Raw genomic sequence first — 5,016 nt, 5'->3', positions numbered from 1 at the left:
CAGTATCTGCCGGAACAGATACTACACTTTGATCTTGGCCAAAAGGCCTGGTATTTATTTGCTCCCCCACTGAGCAAATTAGGCACAAGGCCGTTTTTAATGTGAGGTAAAAACCAGCTCCCCTAAAAGGGGTCACTCTGGTTACCAAAAATAATAATTGTCCCAGTATAGAGGGTTTCCCCTCCATTGACTGGTACAAATTATCTTAAGTGCAGTATCTGCCGGAACAGATGGTATTTATTTGCTCCCCCACTGAGCAAATTAGGCACAAGGCCGTTTTTAATGTGAGGTAAAAACCAGCTCCCCTAAAAGTAGGCAAAAAGGGGGCACTCTGGTTACCAAAAATAATAATTGTCCCAGTATAGAGGGTTTCCCCTCCATGGACTGGTACAAATTATCTTAAGTGCAGTATCTGCCGGAACAGATGGTATTTATTTGCTCCCCCACCGAGCAAATTAGGCACAAGGCCAATTTTTAATGTGAGGAGTGAAGGGAGGGGGAAGGGAAATGGGGACCAGCTCCCGAGAGGTGGGAAATGGGAGCTGGTTAAAGGTCAGGCATGTGGGGTTGCCCCCACATCTGGTCTTTGCTAGTCATAGCTAGTCATAGCTTGCAGCATCTGCCGGAACAGATGGTGTTTATTTGCTCCCCCACCGAGCAAATTAGGCACAAGGCCGATTTTTAATGTGAGGAGTGAAGGGAGGGGGAAGGGAAAAAGGGGACCAGCTCCCGAGAGGTGGGAAATGGGAGCTGGTTAATGGTCAGGCATGTGGGGTTGCCCCCACATCCAGTCTTTGCTAGTCATAGCTAGTCATAGCTTGCAGTATCTGCCGGAACAGATGGTATTTATTTGCTCCCCCACTGAGCAAATTAGGCACAAGGCCGTTTTTAATGTGAGGTAAAAACCAGCTCCCCTAAAAGGGGTAACTCTGGTTACCAAAAATAATAATTGTCCCAGTATAGAGGGTTTCCCCTCCATTGACTGGTACAAATTATCTTAAGTGCAGCATCTACCGGAACAGATGGTATTTATTTGCTCCCCCACCGAGCAAATTAGGCACAAGGCCGATTTTTAATGTGAGGAGTGAAGGGAGGGGGAAGGGAAAAAGGGGACCTGCTCCCGAGAGGTGGGAAATGGGAGCTGGTTAAAGGTCAGGCATGCGGGGTTGCCCCCACATCTGGTCTTTGCTAGTCATAGCTAGTCCTAGCTTGCAGTATCTGCCGGAACAGATACTACACTTTGATCTTGGCCAAAAGGCCTGGTATTTATTTGCTCCCCCACTGAGCAAATGAGGCACAAGGCCGTTTTTAATGTGAGGTAAAAACCAGCTCCCCTAAAAGGGGTCACTCTGGTTACCAAAAATAATAATTGTCCCAGTATAGAGGGTTTCCCCTCCATTGACTGGTACAAATTATCTTAAGTGCAGTATCTGCCGGAACAGATGGTATTTATTTGCTCCCCCACTGAGCAAATTAGGCACAAGGCCGTTTTTAATGTGAGGTAAAAACCAGCTCCCCTAAAAGTAGGCAAAAAGGGGTCACTCTGGTTACCAAAAATAATAATTGTCCCAGTATAGAGGGTTTCCCCTCCATTGACTGGTACAAATTATCTTAAGTGCAGCATCTACCGGAACAGATGGTATTTATTTGCTCCCCCACCGAGCAAATTAGGCACAAGGCCGATTTTTAATGTGAGGAGTGAAGGGAGGGGGAAGGGAAAAAGGGGACCTGCTCCCGAGAGGTGGGAAATGGGAGCTGGTTAAAGGTCAGGCATGCGGGGTTGCCCCCACATCTGGTCTTTGCTAGTCATAGCTAGTCCTAGCTTGCAGTATCTGCCGGAACAGATACTACACTTTGATCTTGGCCAAAAGGCCTGGTATTTATTTGCTCCCCCACTGAGCAAATGAGGCACAAGGCCGTTTTTAATGTGAGGTAAAAACCAGCTCCCCTAAAAGGGGTCACTCTGGTTACCAAAAATAATAATTGTCCCAGTATAGAGGGTTTCCCCTCCATTGACTGGTACAAATTATCTTAAGTGCAGTATCTGCCGGAACAGATGGTATTTATTTGCTCCCCCACTGAGCAAATTAGGCACAAGGCCGTTTTTAATGTGAGGTAAAAACCAGCTCCCCTAAAAGTAGGCAAAAAGGGGGCACTCTGGTTACCAAAAATAATAATTGTCCCAGTATAGAGGGTTTCCCCTCCATTGACTGGCACAAATTATCTTAAGTGCAGCATCTGCCGGAACAGATGGTATTTATTTGCTCCCCCACCGAGCAAATTAGGCACAAGGCCGATTTTTAATGTGAGGAGTGAAGGGAGGGGGAAGGGAAAAAGGGGACCTGCTCCCGAGAGGTGGGAAATGGGAGCTGGTTAAAGGTCAGGCATGTGGGGTTTCCCCCACATCTGGTCTTTGCTAGTCATAGCTAGTCCTAGCTTGCAGTATCTGCCGGAACAGATACTACACTTTGATCTTGGCCAAAAGGCCTGGTATTTATTTGCTCCCCCACTGAGCAAATGAGGCACAAGGCCGTTTTTAATGTGAGGTAAAAACCAGCTCCCCTAAAAGGGGTCACTCTGGTTACCAAAAATAATAATTGTCCCAGTATAGAGGGTTTCCCCTCCATTGACTGGTACAAATTATCTTAAGTGCAGTATCTGCCGGAACAGATGGTATTTATTTGCTCCCCCACTGAGCAAATTAGGCACAAGGCCGTTTTTAATGTGAGGTAAAAACCAGCTCCCCTAAAAGTAGGCAAAAAGGGGGCACTCTGGTTACCAAAAATAATAATTGTCCCAGTATAGAGGGTTTCCCCTCCATTGACTGATACAAATTATCTTAAGTGCAGTATCTGCCGGAACAGATGGTATTTATTTGCTCCCCCACCGAGCAAATTAGGCACAAGGCCGATTTTTAATGTGAGGAGTGAAGGGAGGGGGAAGGGGAAAAGGGGACCAGCTCCCGAGGGTTGGGAAATGGGAGCTGGTTAAAGGTCAGACATGTGGGGTTGCCCCCACATCTGGTCTTTGCTAGTCATAGCTAGTCATAGCTTGCAGTATCTGCCGGAATAGATGGTATTTATTTGCTCCCCCACCGAGCAAATTAGGCACAAGGCCAATTTTTAATGTGAGGAGTGAAGAGAGGGGGAAGGGAAATGGGGACCAGCTCCCGAGAGGTGGGAAATGGGAGCTGGTTAAAGGTCAGGCATGTGGGGTTGCCCCCACATCTGGTCTTTGCTAGTCATAGCTAGTCATAGCTTGCAGCATCTGCCGGAACAGATGGTGTTTATTTGCTCCCCCACCGAGCAAATTAGGCACAAGGCCGATTTTTAATGTGAGGAGTGAAGGGAGGGGGAAGGGAAAAAGGGGACCAGCTCCCGAGAGGTGGGAAATGGGAGCTGGTTAATGGTCAGGCATGTGGGTTGCCCCCACATCCAGTCTTTGCTAGTCATAGCTAGTCATAGCTTGCAGTATCTGCCGGAACAGATGGTATTTATTTGCTCCCCCACTGAGCAAATTAGGCACAAGGCCGTTTTTAATGTGAGGTAAAAACCAGCTCCCCTAAAAGGGGTCACTCTAGTTACCAAAAATAATAATTGTCCCAGTATAGAGGGTTTCCCCTCCATTGACTGGTACAAATTATCTTAAGTGCAGTATCTGCCGGAACAGATGGTATTTATTTGCTCCCCCACTGAGCAAATTAGGCACAAGGCCGTTTTTAATGTGAGGTAAAAACCAGCTCCCCTAAAAGGGGTCACTCTGGTTACCAAAAATAATAATTGTCCCAGTATAGAGGGTTTCCCCTCCATTGACTGGTACAAATTATCGTAAGTGCAGTATCTGCCGGAATAGATACTACACTTTGATCTTGGCCCGAAGGCCAAGTAGCGCACGTGTATCTGCCGGAACAGATGGTATTTATTTGCTCCCCCACCGAGCAAATTAGGCACAAGGCCGATTTTTAATGTGAGGAGTGAAGGGAGGGGGAAGGGAAAAGGGGACCAGCTCCCGAGAGGTGGGAAATGGGATCTGGTTAATGGTCAGGCATGTGGGGTTGCCCCCACATCTGGTCTTTGCTAGTCATAGCTTGCAGCATCTGCCGGAACAGATGGTATTTATTTGCTCCCCCACTGAGCAAATTAGGCACAAGGCCGTTTTTAATGTGAGGTAAAAACCAGCTCCCCAAAAAGGGGGCACTCTGGTTACCAAAAATAATAATTGTCCCAGTATAGAGGGTTTCCCCTCCATTGACTGGTACAAATTATCTTAAGTGCAGCATCTGCCGGAACAGATACTACACTTTGATCTTGGCCCAAAGGCCAAGAACCTATGCTATAATGTAGCGCTGTTGTTCTGAATGTGTGCATGGTGCTCCATTTCCTGTTTGCTTGTCTCCGTACACACTTAATGATGTCATAAAGGGATGACGTCATTCATTTAAACAGAGTTCGAAGATACTGAGTGAATCCTTTATGATATCACAAAGGGAAAACGTCATAAAGAAAAGATATCACAGTGATGACATTATCCACTAAAACAGATTCAAGACATCTCAAAGATTCTCTATGATGTCATAAATGCTGCAGTAAGTATTTACCTTCAAGATGCGACACAAGATTGGTGAGGATTTTTTTTACATGGCGAATTATCACTTATCAAGGCCCAATGGTCACTCGAGGATAAGGATTAATGAGTATACAGTAGTCATTGAGACAACAGAGTATTAATAGTTAGTAGTGGAAATGAGGTTGAAATGGATTATTTAGAGGGGAGTGGCTCAACAAGAACTTGTTTATAGTGGACTTGAAGATGACTGTATTGCAGTAGCAAATCAGTGGAACAGAGTCTAGGAAAGAAGCTTTGTTCATGGAATTTGCATTTAGATTTAGGCACAGATAGTGAGTGGGGGAAACTGTTGATAGTTGTTGTAGCTAGATGAGTGTGTTTTGTGAAAGTTTGACAAGGGGGGGGGCATAGATTGAAACTCAGACGAACACTTGCCATGAAAATAATGAT

The 5,016-nt window shown here is 45.9% G+C and overlaps 1 pseudogene; it reads right to left on the bottom strand.

The window, feature by feature from the left end:
* Positions 1-4,184: 4,184 nt before the first annotated feature.
* Positions 4,185-4,331, bottom strand: LOC145285370 (U2 spliceosomal RNA; annotated as a pseudogene).
* Between the last annotated feature and the right edge of the window lie 685 nt (positions 4,332-5,016).

This window comes from Euprymna scolopes, chromosome 9 (genome assembly GCF_053919585.1).
Source record: "Euprymna scolopes isolate OS-2025 chromosome 9, ASM5391958v1, whole genome shotgun sequence".
Taxonomy (NCBI): Eukaryota; Metazoa; Mollusca; class Cephalopoda; order Sepiida; family Sepiolidae; genus Euprymna; species Euprymna scolopes.
The sequence above is the reverse complement of the archived record's forward strand: the minus strand, read 5'-3'. Positions and strand labels throughout refer to the sequence as shown.